The 17,731-nt window shown below is 43.7% G+C and overlaps 1 long non-coding RNA gene across 1 annotated transcript in view; it reads left to right on the top strand.

The window, feature by feature from the left end:
* The window catches only part of LOC137374903 (uncharacterized), a 107,151-nt gene that overhangs the window by 40,404 nt on the left and 49,016 nt on the right, over positions 1-17,731 (top strand). The window lies entirely within an intron of this gene.

Raw genomic sequence — 17,731 nt, 5'->3', positions numbered from 1 at the left:
AATTAGAGAGTTAAACAGGGAGGGATGGCAGTGCTAGGCATCCTTGTGATGTGTGCAGAGTACAATATTTTAGCCATTGTGTATCATTACTGATAACGGTTTCAGGTCAGCCTCCTAATGAATCAAATTAGCCTGTATTACAGCTTCCTGTATTTTACCATCAAACTTCCCTTTACCACTGTGAGTCACACAATGAGGATATTAGAAGATGTGCAGTGAATGGCACTATATAAATATAAATCAGCATACTGCAGCTCAATGACAGATGTTGGAGTGACCTTGGAGGCGACATAGGTTAAATAGTTTGCCACTTATCTTGTAGAGTAGATCTATGCTGGCAGGGAGCTTCAAGGAAATGAGGTGGAGTGTTGCAGCGAGGAAGATGGAAAAGAGTGTTGGTGCAATGACACAGGCTTGCTTGACCCCAGTTTGCACTCAGATTGGGTCAGTGACAGATCCGTTGGCAAGGATTACAGCTTGCCTGTCGTCATGCAGCAGATGGAGGATGGTGACGAATTTCTCCGGGCAGCCAAATTTGAGGAGGATGTTCCGTAATCCCTTCCGGTTGATAGAGTCGAAGGCTTTTGTGAGCCTGCTGCTCCCTACATTTTTCTTGGAGTCATCATCAACCTCTGTCATTGAGCTGCAGTATTATGACAACGCTTGCGTATGTGCACACTCAGAGGCTGAGCTTCAAACCTTTGTCAATGCATTCACAGAAGCAGATGAAAGAATGGGCCTAAAGCTGAACATCCGGAAGACAAAGGTCCTCTACCAGCCTGCTCCCGCAGCACAACACTGTCCCCAGACGATCAAGATCCACGGTGAACCACTGGACAATGTGGATCACTTCCCATACCTTGGGAGCCTCCTCTCAGCAAGGGCAGACATCGACAATGAAACTCAGCAGCTACTCCAGTGTGCCAGCACAGCCTTCGGTTGTCTGAGGATAAGATTGTTTGATGACAAAGACCTCAAACCTGGCACCAAGCTCATGCTTTACAGGGCCGCAGTGTTACCTGCCCTCCTGTATGCGTCAGAAACATGGACACTGTGCAGCAGACATCTCAAAGCCCTGGAGAGATATCACCAGCGGTGCCTCCGCAAGACCCTGCAAATTCAGTGGCAGGACAGGAGCTCCAAAATCAGTGTCCTCTCTCAGGCCAACAGCCCCTGTATCGAGACATTGGTCATGACTAGTCAGTTACGTTGGGCAGGCAACATCGTCCGCGTGCCTGACACAAGACTCCCAAAACAAGCTTTCTACTCCGAGCTCTGTCACGGCAAGGGGCTACCAAGAGGGCAGAAGAAATGCTACAAGGATGTCCTTAAAGCCTCCCTGAAAAAATGTGACATCTCCACCCATTTGTTGAAATCTCTTGCCCAAGACTGCCCAAAATGGCGAAGAAGCATCCGTGACGGTGCCAGCCAGTTCTAACAATGTTGACGTGCCCAGGCAGCGACCAAATGCAAACAGTGGAAGGAGCGTTCAGACTTTCAAGCATCCCTTCACTCACCTCACCAATCACCACCTGCCTGACCTGTGGCAGAGGGTTTTTTTTTAATTCGTTCCTGGGATGTGGGCGCAGGCTAGGCCTGCATTTATTGCCTATCCCTAATTGCCCTTGAGAAGGTGGTAGTGAGCTGCCTTCTTGAACCGCTGCAGTCCATGTGAGGTAGGTACACTCACAGTGCTGTAAGGAAGGGAGTTCCAGGATTTTGACCCAGCGACAGTGAAGGAACGGCGATATAGTTCCAAGTCAGGATGGTGTGTGGCTTGGAAGGGAACTTGCAGGTGGTGGTGTTCCCATGCAACTGCTGCCCTTCTCCTTCTACGTGGTTTTGAAGGTGCTGTCCAAGGTGCCTTGGTGCGTTGCTGCAGTGCATCTTGTAGATGGTACACACTGCTGATACTGTGCATTGGTGGTGGAGGGAGTGAATGTTTTTTGATGAGGTGCCAATCAAGCGGGCTGTTTTGTCCTGGATGGTGTCAGCCTTCTTGAGTGTTGTTGGAGTTGCACCCATCCAGGCAAGTGGAGAGTATTCCATCACACTCCTGACTTGTGCCTTGTAGATGGTGGACAGGCTTTGGGGAGTCAGGAGGTGAGTTACTCGCCACAGGATTCCTAGCCTCTGACCTGCTCTTGTAGTCACGGTATTTATATGGCTACTCCAGTTCAGCTTCTGGTCAATGGTAACCCCAGGATGTTGATAGTGGGGGATTCAGCGATCATAATGCCATTGGATGTCAAGGGGAGATGGTTAAATTCTCTCTTGTTGGAGATGGTCATTGCCTGGCATTTGTGTGGCGTGAATGTTACTTGCCACTTATCAGCCCAAGCCTGGATGTTGTCTAGGTCTTGCTGCATTTCTACATGGACTGCTTCAATATCTGAGGAGTCACGAATGGTGCTGAACATTGTGCAATCATCAACGAACATCCCCACTTCTGACCTTATGATTGAAGGAAGGTCATTGATGAAGCAGCTGAAGATGGTTGGGCCTAGGACACTACCCTGAGGAACTCCTGCAGTAATGTCCTGGAGCTGAGATGATTGACCTCCAACAAGGATCCAGAATTGGACTATTCAGTCATCTAAGGATTCACAACTCTCGAGTGGAAGAAAGTCATCCTCATTCCCGAGGGACTGCCTAAGAAGAAGGATAAATGTAAGTGCTTTCTTTCTTCCCTCGCCTTAAAAATGGGCGGATGACAGAGGGGCAGCGGAGATCAACCTTAGCAGTTGTGAACAGCTTGCCCACTTAAGCAGAGGCTGTTTAATTACGGAAAAACAACCTGTCAACTGCACCTTAATGCTGAACACACACAAAGGCTGAACTTCTGCTCAGACTAAACTCTATACTCCTTTGTCCTATCTCACTTTGTTTGCCTCTGACAGCTACCTGTAAAATCATGGTGCTGCCACGATATGAGTCAAATCTCGAACTTAAAGAGACCACTGGTGACCCCGCTCCACACAAGTTCCGAAGTATTTTTCCTTTTAATCGTGTAGGACTGCTTCTCCTGAGTCCACAAGTACACTGCAGCCCGCCTGCTGCTCGGTGCTCACTCCCTCTGGAATTGGCTTCCTCCACCCCAAGCCCAACCTGTCAGCTGACTCAGGGTGGAAGTCAGTTGATTTTCCTACTCCCCCACAATCGGGAAGCTGCAGGAAAGTGCCCATTTTGGTGTCCACAGCTCATTGGTTGTATCTGAATGTGGCCCACACCTGAAAATGGTTTAGGCCTCCTGATGCCCGCTGTAGGGCCTTGTGGGCATTCTGCTGATTTCACACATGTGGTGGGTGCAAGTTGAAAAGTTCCCTCACTGTTTCACAGTGTTCAGTGAGTTACTATTCAAATATTTATCTGCAGTTGGTAATTGTGACTTGTCTATTACTTTACTGAATGCTGCCAGCAGTATGGTAAAAATGTTACTTAATGAAATAAAAATAAATTAGGAACGCTGAGAGAGGTTGCCAAGGCTTGTCTGTAATATATTTAAAGCACTTATTCCAGATGAAAATTGCATTCCACATCAATCCAAGCCTCATTCGAATCTGTCACCATTTAGAGACTAACCAACATAGTTAACAACAAAAGTAGACTGTGATGTATGTATTTAATTTACATGACAGGCAGTGTATCATGTGGCTGGAAACAGGAAGACAAAGGATCAAGTTTTTATGAATATGCACATTCCACTTTTCAAAACACAAAAACACAAAAAAGATTTGGCAACGTTTACAATTACTGGAGACTTTGAACAAAGAAACTCAAATGCCTCCCCACATTCTTGGATTTAGATCACTCCATTTTTCTTAAACTCCTTTCAAAATGAGTTATGATTAACTAATTGGAAACAGAAAGAGTATATTTGTGAATCAAACTGAAGGATGTGCTATTGATCTACTCACTTTCTGATCTCTTTTAGCTTTAGATTAAATTTTACTATAAAGTGTAGTTGATTATTATACAAATAAATAGAGCTGACATATTTGTGTGAAAGATTGTGTTTCTAATTATTCATAATTATCCTCGCTCTCTCCATCGCTCATAGGTATTAGAAATTTACGCCTCTGTCTCATAGGTGTAAAGAATGAGCAATTAACATTTCCAACATCAAAAAATGGGTGAACAATTAGTCGGCTTCAAAATTCAACGTTATTTTGCAAATATGAAGTCACCCTTTCCTCCCCTCTCTCTCTCATGCACACACAACCTTCCCTCTTGCCTCAGTCCTCCTCTACCACCACCCCCCACCCCACCCAAATTTAATACACTTTCTGACGTTTATAGAACACAAAGCAATGGATACAACAGGGTTTTGATCAGAACTATCACTTTTCTCCTCATTCTCTTGTACAGACACACACACAGCCTCTGGAATGTAAAAAGAATTATTGCAATTTGTCCTTCTGTTTTTCAGATTTATTTGAGGAAATATTACTGAGTAGAAATTGCTAGAAGCTAAAGAAAAGTATTCCATTGGTACAGATGACTGACCTACACTGATATACCCTGAAAAATTAGGCACACTGTATGTCCTCAGATTGCACAATTCACATTCAAGTTCAACATCATGGCTCTGGATAAAGATATAAAGACTGAGCCCACACCTTTGGACCTTCAACCAAAAGCTTTAACAAAGGCATTAAAAGATACAAAACACAATTCAGTTGCTAAATGTAATTGTGTAATTGTGATTTTTTTTACATTATGTTTAAACCTTTAATTTGGAATTAGAAATTCCACTTCAGAAAAAAACTGGCAGATGAAAAAAAATTCTGAAAACATTTTGAGTAATTTGTGGGAATTTGGTAGCAAGATTGTGCAATCACAGCATAAAATACTGTAAAATCTTGACCGTCTCACAATGTGACACCTTTAACATTCAAAAGATCTAACATAGTATCAACCACAGGAGTAACACATTCTGTAGTTTTTAATGAAACATGGCGAAAATATACTGAATTCTGACTAGATCAGCTCATCTTAGTTTCCATCCCCACATCCTTAGTGAGGTTTTTCTCCTTTAGCAACTTTGTGAAATACTGAAAGGCACAGGATTGAGAGACACTTTGGACAAAATGGTCAAGAGTAATAATGGGAAGCTGTGCAGGTGAAAAGGGGAGGAGATGGACAAGAAAGATATCAGAAGCTCTGCTACTGAACAAGAAGTGACAGTGTGTCAGAACATAGCCTGCTGAGTTGAATTCCATCATTAGCAGCTGCCTGTTGAGGACAGAACATCACTCTCTGTGGGGTCCTAATCTCCACATTAGGGCGAAATAGAGAAAGAGTTTTGCTTCATGCACCCTGCGTAATTAACAAACAACATGTGCTAACAACATAATGTTTCTCAATAGCTGTGGGCTGTTTTTGTTTCGCATCTTTGGATGACTCATTGTCCCTGTGAATATATTTTGAAATTAACAGCCATTTGCAGCTAGAACTCTCTCCAATAAACATTGGTTTTGCAGATAGGTTCTATTGTCATCATAGTTTTGTGAACAGGAATATTGGACCAAATGCTGCTATAGCAAGGCATCTAATGGTGCCTGCTGTTAGTAAGACTTGCCCTTGGATTTTTAGATTTTTAAATATTTTGCACCACAAGTTGCTGGAAGTGTGAGTTGATGTCGTCGCAGTGAGGGAAACCGGCATCTGAAATTTTAGGTGAACAGGCAAGCAATTGTATATCAATTTATAACCAATCAGATTGAAGGAGTGTGAAATTAACAGCACAAGGACAGAGAAGGAAGTGCAAATTAGAATGGATGAATTCAATGCTAAATCAGGTACAGAGAGGAAATGAGTGGTAAAGAAAGGTTAAATGGTGAGAGAGAATAAAAGATCAAAGGAAAAGTTAAAAAAGTGACATTTTAAAAAATCTGTAGCAATAATTAAAACTTGAAGGAATCAAACTCCACCTTTGTAATAGTTCATTTTCAGTGCCAGGGAGGTTAACTGGTAATAATTAACAGTTATCACGTCATTAAAAGGGTACTTAGACTGGAATGGACAAGACTTAACTTTCTATTGTGAGTTTAATTAGTATCTATCACACAAATACAGCAAATACAGCTTCACGCCATTCAATGGACGTCAATAATAAGGTAGTAATCAAGATGCTGTTTTCACAAAACCAACTGTAGAGCGGCACAACTTTTGAATTTTTGAGATTAACTGTGCATTTGCCCCTGTCTGTAGTTGCTGTGCCATTTGTGCATAAATAAATGTCAGTACCATTAGCCTAATCATTATTTTGACTAGAAAATCTGGGCCGTTAGTTAGGGGGCAAAATTGGATAGCCCCCAAAAACAGGAATGTGGATCATGACCAGCAATTAACCCACGCACATTCATTCTGATGCAGGCAGTATGCAAACTTCATGCTCCTGCTCATATATATGATTGCTGGTATTCATTCTTGAGATGTGAGCATCGCTGGCAAGGCCAACATTTATTGCTGATCTCTAATTGCCCTTAAGAAGGTAGTGGTGAGCTGCCTTCTTGAACTCCCACCGTGCTGTTAGGGAGTGAGTTCCAGGATTTTGATCCAGTGACAGGGAACGAATGGCAATATAGTTACAAGTCAGGATGGTGTGTGACTTGGAAGGGAACTTGCAGGTGGTGGTGTTTCCAGGAGTCTGCTGCCCTTGTTCTTCTAGGTGGTAGAGGTCATGGGTTTCGAAGGTGCTGTCGAAGAAGTGTTGGTGAGTTACTGCCATGCATCTTGTAGGTGGTATGCGCTGCTGCCACTGTGCGATAGTAGTGGAGAGAGGGAATGTTTAAAGCGGTGGATAGGGTGTTGATCAATTTGGCTGCTTTGTCCTGGATGGTGCCAGCCTTCTTGAGTGTTGTTGGAGCTGCACCCATCCAGGCAAGTGGAGAGTATTCCATCACACTCCTGACTTGTGTCTTGCAGATGGTGGACATGATTTGGGGAGTCAGGCAATGAGTTACTCGGTGCAGAATTCCCAGCCTCTGACCTGTTCTTGTAGCCACAGTACCTATATAGCCTGTGCAGTTAAGTTTCTGGTTAATTGAAACCCCAGGATCTTGATGGTGGGGGATTTAGCGATAGTAATGCTGCTGAATGTCAATGACAAATGACTAGATGCATTCTTGTTGGAGATGATTATGACCTGGTACTTGTTACTTGCCACTAACCAGGCCAAGCTGAAATGGTGTCCAGGTTTTACTACATGCTGGCATGGATTGCTTCAATATCTGAGCAGTTAAGAATGGTACTGAACATTGTGCAATCATCAGCGAGCAGCCCCACTTCTGATCTTACGTTGGAGAGAACGTCATTGGTGAAGGAGCTGAAGATGGTTGAGCCTCTGACACTAACCTGAGGAACTCCTGCAGCGATGCCCTGGGATTGAGATGATTAACCTCCCACAACGGTGGCGCTGCTGGGACTAAGAGCTGCCGGCCTGCTGATTGGCTAGTAGCTTCACTAGGCGGGACTTACTGCCTCAATGAGATGTCAGTCCCACCCAAGACCAAGTAAAGGCCTGGGGACCGTAAATGGATCCCCAGGCCTGGCGGAGGCGGGATCGCCAGAAGCTTTTTAGCCAGTGGACGGGTCCCCCTGCTGCCCACTGTAAAATCCAGTCCAGTGACATGATCAGGTTGAGTCAGCAAACCACGTTTCAGAGACAATTTAGTAATGGACATAAGCATCTATACATGCGTAAATATTATTCACAATGGCCCTATCCCATTATATAAATTATTTATATTTTGTATGTTTTCATTTAAGGAAAGGGGGATGTTATGATATCACTTTAACTGTTTGAGTACTTCAGAATCATCACAGGAAGTGATGTCAGACAACATGTGATCTAGCAGTTGTAGTTATTTTAGTCAGTAGTCAGCATGTATTTAATAGAGCTCATTTGAAAATCTATTACTTTGCAATAAAGAACCCTCCATTCAACTTACCATTCAGCCTAAGATTATTTGGTATCTTATTGCTGTGAAAGCAATAATACAACAGGAACCTCAGGAGGCGGCCGAGATGGATCATCCATTTGGCACTTCTGGCTGAAGATGGTTGCAAATGCTTCAACCTTGACTTTTGCACTGACATACTGGGCTCCATCATCATTGAGGATGAGGAAGTTTTTGGAACCTACTCCTCTGGTTAGTTGTTTAATTGTCCATCACCATTCACCACCATTCAGAACTGCAGAGCTTTGATCTGATCCATTGATTGTGGGATTTGTTATCTCTATCTAGCATGCTGCTTCTGCTTTTTAGCATCACCAGGTTGGCATCTCATCTTTAGGTATGCCTGATGCTGCTCCTGGCATACTCTCACACATTCCTCATTGAACCAGGGTTGGTTCCATGACTTGATGGCAATGGCAGAGTGGGGGATATGCTGGGCCATGAGGTTACAGATTTGGTTGAATACAATTCTGCTGCTGCTGATTGCCCACAGCACCTCATGGATGCTCAGTTTTGAGCTGCTAGATTTGTTCTGAGTCTCGCCCATTTATCATGGTGGTAGTGTCACTCAACACGATAAAGAGTGTCCTCAGTATGAAGACAGACTTCACTCACTTACCTTTCAGATATCCAAGAACCACAACCTGGCCAGACAGTGGTGCAGAATCAAAAAGTGGAAGAAAAAGAAAAGACTGATGAAGAAACATTATCAATTGCTTTCACACTGCCAGCCACCAGCTCAGATACAGACACGGTGCATACGTTAGAAAGTAGCTTCAAGGTGGGATCTGCATGTGGTGAGGCACCAGATAAAAGTGGCCTCCAGACAGGGCAAAGGAGAGGTATATCGCAGTTGCCAGCTCCCTGGATGGCAAGGTTATACATGAATTCTGCTGCTGAGGTATCAGCTGCATGAGGACTTTCATAGGGTGGCATACAGTAGTAGGTTGATCAGTGTGCACATAGAAATGCTTGGTGCATTGGCAAGCTTGATAGAATGTCTGCCATCACTGTCGAGGAGCATGGAGGAGTCCAGCACCAACTTTGTACATGGCTTTGCGTAGAGCTTGGAGCCCATGCTTTCCAGCGTGGAAGTGGTGGCCAAATCCATTGCCACACTTGCGGACTCAACCATGATGCAGAGTTTGATGTCCGATACCTTAGTTTCCATTGCAGCACAAGCATGAGCCACTCAATATCTGGCTGCTGCAGTGGAAACTCAGACTGCGGTCGTGCGAGCTAAGCTTGTTGTCATGCAGGCTCAGACTGCTGTCAACATGGCTGAGGATACCAGTGTTCAAAGGGACTTGTAAGGTCTGACAGCAGTCCAGCAATCTGTCCTCCAACAGGCTATTAGGATTGCAGAGATGTCACCCCGGGGGACTAGCAATGGCCACCATTCAGCATTTGTGCTCCCGCCACTGCCACTCCGCCAGTGCGCTTTCTATTGCTTGTATACCAGCCAGTCCAGACTGCTACTGCCATGCCGAGGGCATGCAGTCTGAAGCTGGGCCTTCTAGGGCCAGAGATGCTTGACATCGTCCTCCAAGGCCATCTGCAGTTGCCCCCACTGAAAACTGGGAGCCTTCAACCAGCCATGCTGCAGCCACTGGGCTAGCACTGTATAGGAGCTGTCATGTTTTCCTTGTCCTTATGCTTACTAACACTTTGGACATCAAGGCACTAACCACACATCATGTTGAATGTTGTAATTGTAGCATAGCTAGGGTGTTACTGATAAAGTCTCAGAGTCTGGATAAGGTCAACCAATAACTCTTATTATTTACACTCTCTATTTACACTCTCCACAAACCTCTCTAACTAGCATCCTTCGTGCTGTTACTCTCCTCTTCCAAAGCCCATTACCATGTGACTATTACATCATCAGCACTGGAGTGTGAGGGGTTGCTCTCACTGTCTCCAACATTAACCCTTTCAGGTCCTTATACTACATCTCCCCCCATTCTTTAACCATACATTTTCTTTAACATATTTACATTCTTGACTTTACCTACTACCCTTTCTTCGCCCAAGTCTCTGACTTCACAGATCTGTTAGGAGGTTTCACAACTTTCCCTGATCTTGTTCTAGTCTGAGCAGGATGACCAGTAGTCTTTCTTGTAAGTCTTGATCGTTGACTTGGTTGATATTTACCACGGATTGTAGTATTCTGTTTGATTTAGGTTTGTTCAACTGCATCTGAGTCTTCCAAATGATTGATTGACTTTTGCTTCTGGGGAACAGGGATAATGTTTCTCCTATTTCGACAAATGCTTCCTTCTGTTGTATGTGCCTCATACGATCTCTGCTAGTGTTCATCTTTGTGGATTACAGTACATTCCCTTTCTAGGTCACATATCCGTATTCTTTGGCCTTCATTCAGTTTCGGTAAGTCTTTGGCACAAAATCCTTTGTTCTAGTTTCGAGTTTGTTTTGAGAATTTTCCTGGTCTCTTACTCTCTCATAGTCTCGGGCACCAATCCTGGAAGCAATTTTTTAGGCAACACAGGAAGTTGCGTTCTTATCTTAGTGCTCATCAGTATCTCTGCAGGTGATAGTCCACACATCAGTGATGTAGATCGATAAATTAGAAGTGAGGTTGGAAGGTGTTCATTCTTCTTCAATAAGGATTTTATGGCTCTTCCACCTCACCATTCAACTGTGGATAATGTGGTGAACTTGTGAAATGTTGAAATTCCATTCTTGTCACAAACTGTGTGAAGTATTTATTTGCAAACTATGGTCCGTTTCTGACAGTACTTCATCAGGGATACCACATGTCGCAAAGGTGTCTTGTAGAACTCTTATAACTGCTTCTGTTGTTGTTGAATATAACCTTCTCACTCTATCCACCTTGAGAAGTAATCAATGATGAGTTTGTAGGGCTTTCCATTGGACATGAATAAATCCATACCTTGACATTCGCATGTCTGGTCGGAAATTAAGTAGTTATCAGAGGTTCATGCTGCTCTGGTCTTTGTATTGCACAGATCTAGCAGTTCCAGATCACATTTTCGATATCTTTGGATATTCCTGGCCACTACACTGATGATTGTGTGATTGTGCCCTTGCTCTATACTTCAGTATCCCCATGTGGCCTTGATTTACATGTTCCAAGATATCTGATCTAAGTGAACTGGGAATTATTAGTCAGTCATTATAAATTAACAAATCTTTAATGATTGTGAAGTATTTTCTATTTTCATAGAAAGTTTTCATTGTCTTCCCAATAGGACATTCTTGTGGCCACCCTTGTGTTCAATACTGCCTTAAACGAACAGATACTTCATCACTTTTTTGGATGTGACAAATTTCTTGCAGTTTCTGTATACTTGCTGGCCATTGTTGTGCAGTATACTATGAATATGACTCTATCTTGTCCACAGAATTCAGATCTGGTTGTGACAGATGGTCTACCGTTGTTCTTGACAGCACATCAGCGGACATTTGCATCTTTCCCTGGATGTATACAGTCTTGTGCGTATATCGCATTAATCCTAAATGAAATCTTTGGATTCTTGGAGGCATTTTTGCAATCTCCTTTTCATCCAACAAAGATACCAAAGGTTTATGGTCTGTTTCGATGATGATTCTCAATCCAACAATGTAATCAGAAAACTTCTCACATTCTCGAGTGACTGCAAGTGCTTCTTTTTCAATTACTGCATACCTTGTTTCTGTCTTGGACAAAGCTCTAGATGTGTAGTATATTGAGAGTTTGTGAGGTTGCTGCTGGAAAAGGACTGCCCCTAACCCCATGGAGGAGGCATCTGCAGCTATCGTTGTTGGTAGTAGTGTAGGGTAATAGTGTGCCAAGATGCCCAGCAATATGAGTATTTCTTTAATCTTCCAGAATGCTTGTTTTTGATGTGAACTCCAACATCATGCTTGATCCTTTTTGAGAAGTTGTCTTAGCGGTTCTGTTACCTGCGCTAAATGAGGTAGAAATTTGGCTGATTCGCCATTCCAAGGAATCTGGAGATGTTGAACGGAAGTAGGAACAGGGAATCCTGTAATGGCTCGTGTCTTCGGTAGGTCTGCCATTATACCCTTACTGCTTACTATGTGTCCCAAGAAATGGCTTGATGTATTGGAGAATTTGCACTTCTTGTTCCGTGTTAGCCCTGCTTCTTGGAGCTGTTGTAAAACTGCTCGAACTCTTTGGTCATGTTCCTCTACTGACTGTCCATGTACCAGGATGCCATCCATGTGACAACTCCCTCGAGCCTTTCTAAGATGTTTAACATAGATCTTTGGAATATCTCTGGTGCAGAAGTTATCCCAAATGATAACCAATTGAAACATAACCATAAGCTTGAGGTCTCATCTAAGGATACTTGCCAAAATCCACTATTGGTGTCAAATTTGGTAAACATGATACTCGGAGACAATTTTGCTAAGCTGTCATCCACAGTGGACATTGGGTAAATTTCACACGCCACTGCTTTGTTAAGCTACGTTAAACCCACACAGATATGAAGAGTACCATTTTGGCTCTCCATCTTTGGCTTCAAGAACTGTACAGTCATTGGATTTCATTAATCCAAAACTTTTCTTCAGCCAGTGGAACAGCTCTGTTTTGTCTTTGGACTTCTGCCTGTCGTACAATCTGGATTATCTTCTCGAGTGTAAGGTTATCTTTCGACTGTAAGAGATCTGACAAAGACTCATCAGCTATTCCCACAACTATTTGGTCCCTTCATCAGTGATAATGGTGATTAAAAACCTCTACCTACCCATAGTGCAAATTAAAAAGTGCAATGAACATCTTAAAACTATGTACAGCAGCTCGAATGTCGTTATTACAGTCCAGTTTCTAATCCATAAATCCAAACCATTGGTTGCAAACATCTTGATTTACAACATCCCTCAGCCAATCTGTACAGATCGTTTATTAAAAATCTACGGATTCACCCATCTTCTGGACTAGCTTGTTAAATGTTTCTCTTTCCAGAAATTTGTTAATGCTTAAATTGAAATATTTATTGAAGGCTTGTAGCACATCCTCAAATTTATCAGAAGCCTCATTTATTCCTTACCTCACAATCACGTCATTCACAATTGCACCCATAGAGTTTAAAAGGGTATTTGTTCTGCTTCAGTATGCACCTGGGAAGCAATCTTAAATCATAGGAATCTTTTTCTCCATAATGACCAATTTTGTACCTGATTGGGTCCTTCCTGAATGTGGCAGCTTTCAGGCATTTTAAATTTTGAATCCATTTTGTTTTCCTATGATTTGTTAGGCTTTTTAGGGTGTTCACCTTTCTTTTTAAATCTTTAATGGAGGTGTTTGCGCTCTTTCTGGGGGATTTCCCGTACTTTCCAGGAGTTCTCACACTTTATCTCCATGGTCTGGTTGGGTAATGGCTGCCGACTCCGCCTGACTCCCAATTTGCCTTATCGCTAGAGATTGACCTCTCTCTGCACTTTTCCAACCCAGCGTGCCGTTATCCAACAATGTCCTCTTTTAAAATTCTCTCAGTTGATCCTGGATCGTCACCCTGCAATGTGACTCAGAACCCAATCACTGGACCAGGATATTTCATTGAAGACTACCACACTTCTGTGGTGCAGTCTGAATGCCTGCACAGCTCATCAACTGTTGCATCTTCTTTGGCTATGGAGCTCTTTGTAGTCCCTCCAATGAGATCTGCTGTTTTCCTGGTGCTACTCATGAGGTAAGGTATTCTCAGTATTTTATTTATTTAGAGATACAGTACTGAAACAGGCCCTTTAGGCCCACCGAGTCTGTGCTGACCAGCAACCACCCATTTATAATAACCCTACAGTTATCCCATACCACCTACCTACACTAGGGGCAATTTACAACGGCCAATTTATCTATCACCTGCAAGTCTTTGGCTGTGGGAGGAAACCGGAGCACCCGGCAAAAACCCACGTGGTCACAGGGAGAACTTGCAAACTCCACACAGGCAGTACCCAGAATTGAACCTGGGTCCCTGGAGCGGTGAGGCTGCGGTGCTAACCACTGCACCACTGTGCCGCCCTAAGTACTTTCTGGTTATTTTAACCGGTGCCACCATGTGTGTTGTTCTAGTTGCAGCATAGCTAGGGCGTTATTGATAAAGTCACGGAGTCTGAATAAGGTCAATTAATAACTCTAATAATTTACACATCTCTATTTACACTCTCCACTGTCCAGCTAGCATCCTTTGTGCTGCTACTCTCTTCTTCCAAAGCCCATTACCATGTGACTGTTACATCATCATCACGACAGTGTGAGGGGATGCTCTCACTGTCTCCAACATTAACCCCTTCAGGTCCTCATACTACATATCAGGGGTCAGTTAACATTTAAATAGTGGGTTCCATCATTGAGGATAGTAACATGGCATACATTGCAAGAGAACATCTATACATGTCTGATTTGTTTGGTGATCAGCAGCAAACTGAGAATGAGACTCAGTCACATGGTATGTTACATCTCCAACAAGGTGTACTGAACATGTAACCACACCCATTTAAAGGCGTACTAAAACATGCCTCTTTTTACAAACTACAAAGTTCCCCCTTATAATTAAACATAACTATTTACAATGCAAGTAAAATGTGTGTCTATACATTACAGAATGATGAGCTGGAAAACTCATAGGGTTATAAGTCTCTAAATCTTTGTGGCATTCATCTCACATGCCCTGACTTAGTAAATGTAATGTTGGCTTGCAGTTGTTGGATCTTCTCACAGTGATCTGTAGGAATAGTATGTTTTGATGTTGCATGGAATGTGGTCTTGGACCTTGTCCTAGATACCATGGAGTTATCTGAATGTTGAGAATAAGGTACTTCTCTGATTTGCCATCTGTTTCTTCTCACAGTTGCACCACTGGGTGTACTGAGCTCGTATGACCTTGGCTCTGGACAGATTTGTGTTACTTCAGCTGGCTGCCATGTACCTTCTGTGGGATGCTGAACTCTTACTTGCTGTCCTACCCTTCGATCTGGCAATTCTTTACCTGCTTTCCTGTCATCCTCCCCTGTTTTTCCAAAAATGCCTCTCTCGATTCTGGAAGGGTTAAGTGATGGACATGAGGTAGATTTGAATATACTGGTCTGCTAAATAATAGTTCCACTGATGAGGGTATTGTTGAGCTGAGAGGAGTGGCTCTGAGGTGAGGCAAAACAAAGTGTAGATCTGCTTGGTCCTGAGTTAGTGATTTCACCATACAAACAATTCTCTCAGCCATGCCGTTGGATCTTGGGTAGTGCAGAGATGATGTAGTGTGGTTGCCTTTTGCACATGTCCCTGAATGGCTTCCCCATGAACTTAGGTCCCTTATCCATAATATTTCCAAGTTCACAGATGACATAAAACTAGATGGGAATGTGTGTTGTGAGGAAGATGCAAAGCAGCTTCAAGGGGATTTGGACAGACTTAGTGAATGGGCAAGAACGTGACTGATGGAATATAATGTGGAAAAATGTGAGGTTATCCATTTTGGTAGGAGGAATAGATGTACAGAGTATTTCTTAAATGGTAAGAGATTAGAAAGTGTGGATGTACAAAGGGACCTGGGTGTCCTCATCAATAAGTCACTGAAAGCTAACATGCAGGCGCAACAAGCAATTAACAAGGCTAATGGTATTTTATTTATTTAGAGATATAGCACTGAAACAGGCCCTTTGGCCCACCGAGTCTGTACCAACCATCAACCACCCATTTACACTAATCCTACATTAATCCCATATTCCTACCCCATCCCCACCTTCGCTCAATTCCCCTACCACCTACCCATACTAGGGGCAATTTATAATGGCCAATTTACCTATCAACCTGCAAGTCTTTGGCTGTGGGAGAAAACCGGAGCACCCGGCAAAAACCCATGCAGTCATAGGGAGAACTTGCAAACCCCACACAGGCAGTACCCAGAATCGAACCCAGGTTGCTGGAGGTGTGAGGCTGCGGTGCTAACCACTGCGCCACTGTGCCGCCCCAAGGTATATTAGCTTTTATCCGCAAGAGGATTTGAGTACAGAAGCAGTGAAGACTTGCTTCAATTGTATAGAACCTTGGTTAGACCGCACCTGGAGTACTGTGTGTAGTTTTGGTCCCCTTACCTTAGGAAGGATATTATTGCCATACAGGGAGTTCAACAAAGGTTCACCAAACTTGTTCCTGGGATAATGTGGGAAAAAGGCATTGAAATGGATGATCAGCTGTGATTGTATTGAATGGCAGAGCAGGCTTGATGGGCTGAATGGCCTACTCCTGCTCCTATGTTCCTATGTCTGATATGACATCCTGGGGTGCTCCAAATAGGCTGCAAATGGCACCTAGTGTTTCGGTGATCCTTGTATAAGGGCTTGTCGTAAAGTGCAATTGACAGATTTTAGGATACTTTGAGAAGTAGTCAGTGACAACTCAGAAATCATCCCCATGGACATGGAATTAGAACAAAGAACAAAGAACAGTACAGCACAGGAACAGGCCATTCGGCCCTCCAAGCCTGCGCCGATCTTGAGGCCTGCCTAAACTAAAACCTTCTGCACTTCCGGGGTCCGTATCCCTCTGTTCCCATCGTATTCATATATTTGTCAAGATGCCTCTTAAATGTCTCTATGGCACCTGCTTCCACCACCTCCCCCGGCAACAAGTTCCAGGTACTCACCACCCTCTGTGTAAAGAACTTGCCTCGCACATCCCCTCTAAACTTTGCCCCTCTCACCTTAAACCTATGTCCCCTAGTAACTGACTCTTCCACCGTGGGAAAAAGCTTCTGACTATCCACTCTGTCCATGCCGCTCATAACTTTGTAAACCTCTATCATGTCGCCCCTCCACCTCCGTCGTTCCAGTGAAAACAATCCGAGTTTATCCAACCTCTCCTCATAGCTAATGCCCTCCAGACCAGGCAACATCCTGGTAAACCTCTTCTGTTCCCTCTCCAAAGCCTCCACGTCCTTCTGGTAGTGTGGCGACCAGAATTGCACGCAATATTCTAAGTGTGGCCTAACTAAAGTTCTGTACAGCTGCAGCATGACTTGCCAATTTTTATACTCTATGCCCTGACGGATGAAGGCAAGCATGCCGTATGCCTTCTTGACTACCTTATCCACCTGCGTTGCGACTTTCAGTGACCTGTGGACCTGTACGCCCAGATCTCTCTGCCTGTCAATACTCCTAAGGGTTCTGCCATTTACTGTATACGTCCCACCTGTATTAGATCTTCCAAAATGCATTACCTCACATTTGTCCGAATTAAACTCCATCTGCCATTTCTCCGCCCAAGTCTCCAACCGATCTATATCCTGCTGTATCCTCTGACAATCCTCATCACTGTCCGCAACTCCACCAACCTTTGTGTCGTCCGCAAACTTACTAATCAGACCAGCTACATTTTCCTCCAAATCATTTATATATACTACAAAGAGCAAAGGTCCCAGCACTGATCCCTGCGGAACACCACTAGTCACATCCCTCCATTCAGAAAAGCACCCTTCCACTGCTACCCTCTGTCTTCTATGACCGAGCCAGTTCTGTATCCATCTTGCCAGCTCCTTTCTGATCCCATGTGACTTCACCTTTTGTATCAGTCTGCCATGAGGGACCTTGTCAAAGGCTTTACTGAAGTCCATACAGATAACATCCACTGCCCTTCCTTCATCAATCATCTTTGTCACTTCCTCAAAAAACTCAATCAAATTAGTGAGACACGACCTCCCCTTCACAAAACCATAAATCGGACACAATCTTGGCCCATGGATGACTAGGCACCTCGGGAAGAACGAGTGGTTCCTTTTGCTGAC

The sequence above is a fragment of the Heterodontus francisci genome, chromosome 11 (genome assembly GCF_036365525.1).
Source record: "Heterodontus francisci isolate sHetFra1 chromosome 11, sHetFra1.hap1, whole genome shotgun sequence".
NCBI lineage: Eukaryota > Metazoa > Chordata > Chondrichthyes > Heterodontiformes > Heterodontidae > Heterodontus > Heterodontus francisci.
The sequence above is the reverse complement of the archived record's forward strand: the minus strand, read 5'-3'. Positions and strand labels throughout refer to the sequence as shown.